This window comes from Taurulus bubalis (assembly GCF_910589615.1).
Source record: "Taurulus bubalis genome assembly, chromosome: 20".
Taxonomy (NCBI): domain Eukaryota; kingdom Metazoa; phylum Chordata; class Actinopteri; order Perciformes; family Cottidae; genus Taurulus; species Taurulus bubalis.
Window position 1 is genome coordinate 10,161,596 of NC_136608.1, and position 10,018 is coordinate 10,171,613.

Below are 10,018 nucleotides of genomic sequence, written 5' to 3' on the forward strand. Positions count from 1 at the left end.
AGTTACCGGGGGAAGCCCAGAGGCATACGAAAAGGGTCAAAAAAGAGGCCTGGCATTTTCAATTTAAATTAAACAGAACTATTACTATAAAGGATTTAAGATGAAAACTCTTGAAATAGAGGAATGCAAACATAGTCTGTATTAAAAACCTGGTTTATTCATCAAGCATTTATTTTTATATCGCTTATTGGAGCTGTTTTGACAAAAAGAGTAAATAGATTTGACAATCGCCTCTGGTCTCGTAAGGCAAGAGCCCGGAAGACGTTCAAATCACGGAGTAATAATTGTTCTTCTTCAAGTCACTAATCAGAAAGAATTCAGTGTAAAATTCAGATACCTTCATCATCATTATTGTCATTAAACAACCTGCTATTTAAAGAATCAGTGTTGAGCATTTCAGGGGCTCTATTCGCAGAAATGGAATATAATATTCCTAATATGTTTTCATAAGTGTATAACCAGCTGAAAGGTTTAGAATGAACCCTTCATATCTACATATGGAGCAGGTCCTCGTCACAGACTCCACCATGTTGCACCATGACACCAAACCCCACAAACCGCGCCTTTAAGGTCTTGATTCAATACTTGAGAAGTCATGACCGCTTTGAGGAAAAATGGGTCAACAATTAATTCTTACGTATTTAATTGTGTGTCTGCCCTCGTCCCCAGCTGCATCCATTACACTCTTTCACAAGATGACAACTGTAGGGCACCAATTTATAGAGATTGGATGTTTGTGATGGTGCTACAAAGAACATGTGAATGATTCAGCCACTTCAGGAGGACTTTGATAAGAACGCATGCAACCATCGAGAAATACAATGCCTCGTTTTTCACCTGGTGCATTCATTGAAACTGCTTTTGTTGCACTCAAAATTCGTACAATTTCAGCATCAATATTTTCCTAAACATTAAACACACACACACACACACACACACACACACACACACACACACACACACACACACACGGGTTGAATGTTTTCTTGTGGCTCTAAGACGATTACCTCCCAGGAAAACACAACTTATTTTCCTGGGAAACAGGAAATTACATTTTTAAATCAGGACTGCGGTCAGAAAGAAAAACTGTTTGCTCCCATTATTTGTTGTCATTCTCCCAATATATTATAAAGTCATTTTTATTCACATATTGAATGCCTCTCTGTACTTTTTTTTTCTGGTTAAGCCACAATTTGACCCACCTGCACATGTTATCTTCCATGTACAGATTTAGCTTCCGTGTATTGGAGTGCAGATGGGCACATACATGCACATAATGCCAAGTTCCCGCAGTTATTTTCCTCAAAGAAAAGGAGTGAATCTTTGGGGGAAATCACTCAACCATAAAGTATTTGCAAAGACTGAGCATCACTATGATTTGATTATAATTGTTTCACTATTTCAGCTGTCTTCACATACCCAACCCCACCCATGAGGGATTTCCAAGAGGTAAAAACAACAGAGTTCTTATTTGCAGTTATCGTTTTGTCCCACAGGCTAGCCATTATATTGAACTTCATTATAAGAAGTTTGAAACATGGCCAAACAAAGCCATTTCTAATAGGACAAGGTAATTTTCCTGTTTTCTTTAATCTCCATGTTTAATCACATTTGTTTTTCTCTCCCCCTCTCCTCTCCTCTCTCGTCCCCTCCCCTCAGGCATTCCCTTCTTATACAATTACACTATTACAAATCACCATGCCATATTTAACCTGCTCCTCGCCCCGCAGGGAGAGAGACCTCATTTACGTTGATTGCCTCCAATTTGGATTACGAGGGGGTGAGAACTAGTGAAGATACATTTTTCCCTGAGGAGAATAATTAATTTCTACTACTACGTCTGTCTCGGGAGTAATATGGAACTGCAGAGCAAACGAGAAAATGAGCGAGTGGAGAATGAAAGTTTTCAGTAAGATCAAGTGAAATCTGTCAAACCTCCCCTCTGGACTCTTTAGTGACACTATCTGGTAGAAGGATGTACTGCTGAGTGCTCTGGCAATGATCTCCAAGCTGTACAATGCCACAGCAATTAGGAACACATCTATATTTGGAATGTTATGTTCTCTCAATCATATTATGCATACTTTGCATATCCATGTAAAAACCAAACCCATAAATGTAATTGTTGCGATATTAAAGCGAAGAAAAACGATGGAACCCACGCTTAAGATTCTTAAGATGAAGAATCCGGGGCTTCACAATGATCAAACCCTGTATCACTACCATTGTGAATGAACCAGTGTGAGGCAAAACGCTGATGGTCTGCATTCTCAAGTGGTTTCATTCTACTAAACGTCTCTCAGAAGCTCCAATGAAGTGCAATGAAGTGTCACAGAGAAGGGAAGTGACAGGTTCACTGTTGCAACATGAGATCTTTTAAAACATCCTCTGACACACAGAATCACCCGCTTACACACAGCACACACGCTGAGTTACTGGCATGCCGGTCATATTTCAAGTGATGAGACTGGAGGGAAGTTGTCACATGAAAGAGGAAGGGAGAGAGACTTAGAAGGCACTCAACCAGCTGCTTCATCTGTCCAATTAAGTTGTTTCCTGTAAGAAGCTTGTTGGCGTGTGTGCGTATACACACGTGTGTGCAGAGCAGAGGTAGAATGATGCAATGCAATACGTCAAATCTTAGTCTTAGGAAGTTTCCTTCGGCGGCTTCTCCAGATCATTTTAATTGTTTAACGACCATTTGTGTTTTAGTTTGATCAACGACTGAAAACAAAAGTCCATCATCTCGCTCCGCCAGCATCCGATTTCTCACATGGTCTCAAAGCTGCAGTATATGATGGATTAACTCCTTGTTCTTTTTTGATTTAGAGCTAGATGGATTTAAGATAAGACAAGATATTCCTTTATTAGTCCCGCAGTTGGGAAATTTACAGGATTACAGCAGCAGAGGGTAAAGTGCACACGAGCGACAAATACATCTAAAACAGGTATTATAAACAGGCAATAAAAAACAGGAATAAAAAAATGTAACGGCATAACTTATGACTATTACAGTAACTGAACTTAAATATGATATATACAGGCAGAATAACTAATTGAATTGAATTTGTGTATATGGCTGAGATGAGGAAGACAAGGAAGAAAAGAATAATGTGTTTGTCAAAAGATGAATTACATGAAGGACAGTCCGGGTTTAGATTCTCAGAAAGAAATGTAGACTTTACATTAATATCATTTGTGAAAATGTCTCAAATACAATCAGACAATCAATCCCATTTGTATTTGTTTTGTCATGCCACGTTCCCTTCTGTAAAATTGGGCTTCTTATGATGCCTAATAATAATAATAATTATAAAAACAAGTAAATAAGAGATAGAGGAAAGCCTAGCTGCCTTCCTGAGCTGAGTTTCGACAAGTCCTCTAACCTGCTGTGGCTTGTTAGGGAAGACACATTCTCAGTGAGCTGGGTCAACTAAGGGTTAAACTTATAGAAGAGACAATCTGTCAGTTCACACACACACACACACACACACACACACACACACACACACACACACACACTGAAAATGCACATTTAGTTTGCATATAAAGGAACCATCGAGCGTTTGATACGCGAGGGCAGGTTCCAACAGACAGTTCTCTGGAAACTCAAATTTAAAATTCACACATCCAGAAGTGATCACAGCTGAAGCTTTAAGGACGAGGTCGCTTGATATAGAACAGCACACACATACTGCCTTCACAGCCCTTATTTGCATATTTCTCCTCTGCACTTTATTGATCATAGTCTTTCCTGAATGTGTATTTGCATGTGTGTGTGTGTGTGTGTGTGTGTGTGTGTGTGTGTGTGTGTGTGTGTGTGTGTGTGTGTGTGTGTGTGTATTTCCTCAACATGCACATAAAAAAAAACTGTTACAAACTGTGCTCCAGCACTTCAAACCACCTCCCTCTTTAAATGCAAATTAATAAACTGTATTTTGAACAGATCGGGCGATGTTCCACCACGGAGAAGGTCAACGAAATGCAAATCTGAAAAGAAAATGTTTTACAGTTATCAGAGAGGCGTGAAGATAATATATTACAACATGTTGTTTTCTCAATGAATATAGCCAAAGGGAAGAGGAGCAGGGAGCAAATATGCACTGGGGAAAGTTCTGAATGTAACATGAATTTGTTGAATTGCCTCGCTTTCACTTTCATGAGAAATAGTGCTTCCCTTCTGATATTCAAAAAAAGGGCAGATCTGCACCCTGTATTTAAATCCTAAAAAACACGTTTCTTTATAAATCATAAAATCCATTTCAAAGTTCTGTGTAAGGCGGCAAAACACGGTGGAGTTTTGATTAGCGTGTGTTTGACGGAGAGAAAGATGAAACCAGGTGACAAAAGGGGGGAGGGGTTGAAATGCCCCTTTTGGTTTATTTCTCAAAGCCTCCCGAGTCAATGAGTGAAAGCTTATGTTGTCAGAGTCTCTAAGCTAATGAAATCCAGCTGTTTGAGTGAGTCCCCATAGCCAGACCCGGTCCTTTCTTCAACATAAAGGTCCTGTGACTGCCTGCACCATTAAGGAATTCCAATTGACTCAAAAGCCATAAATAACATATGGATTTTTCATTACATTGACATCCAAAGTGACTTGGAGTACAATGATTGCAAGGCTGGAATTAGCTTCAGTTTTCTCTGAGATTGTTCAAAGACATAGAAACCTCATTCCTGAGTCAGCTAAAGATTAGCATTTTTACCAGCAAAGTGTGACTCACTGATATATTCTGCTCTGTTCGGCACATGGAGATTCACAGGGAGCCGAATCCATCTTTTAGGAAGTTGAGATATAAAGGTTTAAGGAATAGTTCAGTATTTTGTAGAGGAGCTTATTAGCTTTCTTGTCGAAAGATAGATCAGAAGATTGCTCTCTCTCTCTCTCTCTCTCACACACTCTCTCTCTCTCTCTCTCTCTCTCTCTCTCTCTCTCTCTCTCTCTCTCTCTCTCTCTCGCAGTCGTATTGAAACGTCCATATCAACTCTTTATCGTCCCAGGAGTGTTTGCTGATTGCGTAGCAGCAATACTGAGAACATTATCTTGCTATTAACAGTGGAAGATAAGAGCCATATTTGATAAGATAATGTTTCACAGCCCGTTGGCCAGAGTGGATTTTGCGGCATATTGAAAAATGAAAAAGAACATTTGCATGAATATCTGGTGTAAGTAAGCGTGAACCGTAAGATTCAAGGTTTTGTACAACCAGAAAGGCCATTGCATGGGTTAATAGGGCCAGCTGCTAATGTATAAGTTCTCACAATTTCATGGGAAATTAGTCATTACTCTAAACAAAAGGAATCGTTACGAGCCTTCATTTTGAGAAAGAAAATCAGTTCTGTGCCAACATAGTTATGTGGAAAATTACTTTGGGACCCACTTTAATTTTGCCAGAAATGAAAAACCAATTAGTTTTTAATAATGGAGCCATGAAACAGTTGGATGCCTGATAGGACGTGAATGATCTCAGGTCTATTGATTTATTTCTTCACAGTGACGTCAGTGAGAGAATGTTATGCTCCAATCAGGGGATCCCTCTTTGGTGTGTTTTCATTTCAAGGGCCTTGGTGTTAAATTGTTTGGACCCCTGCAGTCAAACAGGAAGTCCCACGGAGAAAAATGAACAATAGTGTGCGTAAAGGAACTCCTCCTCCTATTTTTGGACATAGACATACGTGTATGAGCAGGTTAAAAACATGATCCTGCTGTGATTATCGTTGCCAGAGGTGCTGCAGCTCAATATCAGGGTATGTAGATCTAATAAACCGACCAAATGTTGGATTATTAACTGTGGGGTGTTCTGATGTGCACCGACTTTCACCTTTATACCAAAAGAAACACAACAGAAATTGAACTAAAACCCGCCCATGATGATCTCATATATTTCAGGTTATTCCCTCCCTTAAAAACTAAACTAGAGACCAAAACAATAAACAATATCAAGTCATATGAATTGTTAGGAATGTCAGACTCATTGTAATACACATATGACGAAAAAACATTGTATTATCATTGGGATTTTTTGGAGTCATGAGCTTGTCTGACAATTAAAGTGATGATGAAGGTGTTAGAGAGTGAGCAAGTAAAGGCCACACACCCACCCACACACACACCCACACACACACACACACACACACACACACACACACACACACACACACACACACACACACACACACACACACACACACTGAGGGAGGGGGAGAGGTCAACAAGCATCAATCAGAAAGGTTGACTATGGATGTGTCATACGTGACATTCGAGTTTACGTCTGCTGGCAAAATGATGTCAAGACAACCAGAATAAACTACAGTGTTTCCGGTTTGATTTTTCAACATAACAGTCCTATTAATGAAAGGGAAGCAGCTCTTCCTCCAAAGAGCCCAGTTTCACTTCAGAATAATGTGAGTTGTACTCAGTCTTACGATAGTATTTATTAAAATGCAATATAACTTTGACACAACTGTATCCGTGATCTTATATATATATATATATATATATATATATATATATATATATATATATATATATATATATATATATATATATATATGTATATATATATATATATATATATATATATATATGCATATGGAAAACATATTTATACATTTCTATAGAAAGATATTTTAAACAAGAACGTTTATTTCATTAGTTTCTTGAGTAAGAAAATAATGAGTTTGTAAATAGGAGAGTAAGTAGACTTCAGATCAGTTTTACCAAAATAAATAATTAAAAGTCATAAACTACGCACAGTGAACAATTATTATATATATATTTTTTTAAATATGACTAGAATGACATATCTCTTTTTTTATACATATAACACTGATGTTTAAGAGCTCATAACTGTTGGAGCAAACCAGAAAAAAAGGTGAGAAATATTTCCTCTCCTTCCCCTGCTCTGTTTGTTGGACACTGCAGGGGCACAGCTGGATCTCTGTGGGATCAAAGACCGCTGTCCTCAGTAAAATATTAATAACAGAGGACAAATAAGAGGTGTGGCACAAGTAAATAGCATGAGAGCAGCTGCAGGATGTCCTCAGAAACACCCATGTGGCCTAAAACAAATGTGATTATGTATTCAACAATAGCATCATTCTGTTGAGTAGATTGAACACACTTGGGTGGATTTAATGTGACTACATTTTCAGTCGCTCATGGAAAACATTTAATCACCGTACTGTACTTTAAGGAAAATTTGAGGTATACTTTCATTCGCTACTTCATACTTCTGCACCACTACAAGTCAGAGAGCAACTGCACTACAATAATTTAGTAGCTTTTATTACACTACAGACTTAGATTAATGATGCAAAATACATTCAACAAATACGTTATGATGGATTATTATAGATAAGACTTTACAAGCTACCTGGCAGCACATGCAGTAAACCATAAGCCCCACCTTTACCAACTGCACTATTCAAGTACTTTGCATATTAATCCATTAATCCATCCATAACTATAATTGAATAATAGCATATACACTATTCTGCAGTCTGCATAATGAGTATATTTGAGATAATAATGAGACTTTCACTGGTGATTCCTCAATAACACAGAGCTCACGAGTGCGTTTTGGATGATAAATCGCGTGTGTGTTTTATTTTCAAAGGACAACCCCGCTTCCGGCATCATCCGGGTTAACGGCGGCGCGCTTGACGCGACACGTCTGTGTGAAAGCCCTGCTGCCGTCGCCTTGTCGAGTCATCGCCAGAGAAGAGCAGAGAGAGCAGACGAAGCCGCCGTCCGATGGCTTGAAAACGGGGAATAACTGTGGACCACAGCGGATTTATTGCGCCACAAGAAGCCGAGAGGAGCGAGCCGGCGGTTGCAGGAGCAGACGAGACGTGGCCACGGATGAGGATAAAGCACCTTTGAGTGAAACTCCTGCCTTTTTTTTTTTTTTTTTGGTAGCGGTTGCAGACCCGGACACCAGACATCACGGAGACAGACTGAAGCACCAGAGCCGCCGCGACACCGGCGAGCGAACTTGGCTTCTCTGCCCGGTGGGAGGTGTCTGTCTGTCGGCTGCGGCTCGCTGCACGTACCGCTCACCGTCACGCTGCTGGGACCTCTTTTTTTTTTCTTCTTTTCTTAAAAAAGAAAAAAGATAAGCTTATAGCTGAGTTATGTATTTGTAAATAGATATTTTTTTTGGGGGGGGGGGCGGGTTTCGGCAACCAACTGTGGCTTTAATGTGACGCACTAAACTGACATTTGTGCCGTGTCGGAGCGGACCCCGTCTGCAGAGGAGTAACAGGCTTTTTAATCAAGTTTTTACCTTCATTTCTGCGGATGCAAGAGGTAACGGTGCATTTATTCTGTCATCACAATAATTGGGACGAATCGTGACCGGTGGCTGCGCGTGCCTTGTGTTGCCTGTGGGGCAAAGTTAGCTGCATATAGCCTCGTTTATTGCGAGTTCCTCAACAGGCGGCAGTGAACCCCTCACTGCACGGTCTGCTGGATGACGCTCCAGCCCATGTATCTCTAGCTGGAGCTCTAGTAGCCTGCACATCTTTTAATTTTAATTTTGCATATGCAAGATTCACATGTTCACACAAGTTACCAATATAAATATAAGCTATATATATTGTCATAAGTTATCTAACAGCTCTCTCATGCTTTTTTGCAGGTAACTTTAATGGCTCATGTGCTCATTTTAACACCTTTAGACTTTAATGAGACCAACTTAAAGAATGGAATTCATTAATTGTCTCGCCATCTGCTTCTTTATGAAGAGCAGGTTTGACCACGCAATGCTGGCCATGCTTGAATGTTTATGTGCATTATATTTGGCAGGGAGCCTGCTCACAGAGGGACTGGCACCTGTACAAAAAAATAACCAAAGAAGTATCAGTCTCCTTAAAGTATCAGATGAAAGTGGGCTTTTGCAAATCAAATCAATTGTGACATATTTTTGTTGCAATACATTTGAGTAAGTTAGCAAGACTCATTTAGGTACTCTGATGGGTCGAAGCAGCACACCTGTAATAATATGAGCAATATTTACATTAATTTGAACTATACTGTTCCACACTTCACCTTGCAATTACCACATGCCTATTATAGCTTATTTATTCTAAATTTGAAATGTATATTTTGTTTCACTATTTCTGTTGAGTTGTCCCCTCTGTGAGGGTTTTTACTCTGCATGGGAGAAGAGTGCCACCTGACAACACCCCTAGGTCTATCAACTAACAGGAATTAAACAAAACCACATGTCATAATTATAAAAACAAAGAGGCAGATGTTTTTAATTGGTTAAATACATCACCTATCTTAGCCCAAAGGGCAGTCGGGTGCCATTAAACGCAAAATAGGGATAATTTCAGGATAATTTGAAAATCTGTACGTAGCATATCATTATGCAAATAGTAGTATTGCATATTAAGCTGCGCAGGACACATTTATTTTACTAGAGAACAGGTAGAAACCAGCCATAAGGCACATACCTACTAGCCTCTTCAGTGCTAATCCTTCACCTACTTCCCTTAATTAAGTCAATATACAGGAGCCTGTGGGGCCAAATGAATCTCTGGTGTGCATGGGCCAAGACAAAAACAACAACCATAAAGACACATTTAACCCAGTGATATTTATGGCATGTGTCATACTCTGTGTCGCAGATACATTTGACTTATTCACATTATTTTGGCTGTCTGGCAGCCTTTGTTTTGCTATGAAGTGGCCATCAGACAGGTTTTACAGAGACAATTCTAGAGGATGCAAAATCGCTCGGTGCACTTTAAGTCCCCATTCATGAGGACGGATTTCATTGAAGAAACACTATAGATGACTCAATGAAAATGTGACTATTATTCCGCGTGTCTCTTTGTTGCCGATAAGATGTGTGGAAACCTGTTGTTTCATACATGAAGTAATGCACTGTGAATGATCTCTGACATCTCACGCCAAAGCAGCTGCTGTTCCTCTGCATCACTGCCACTATGATGACAGAAGTTATCTCTCGGGTGTAATGTAAGGCAAATTGCAAATTCAGTAAGCATGTTT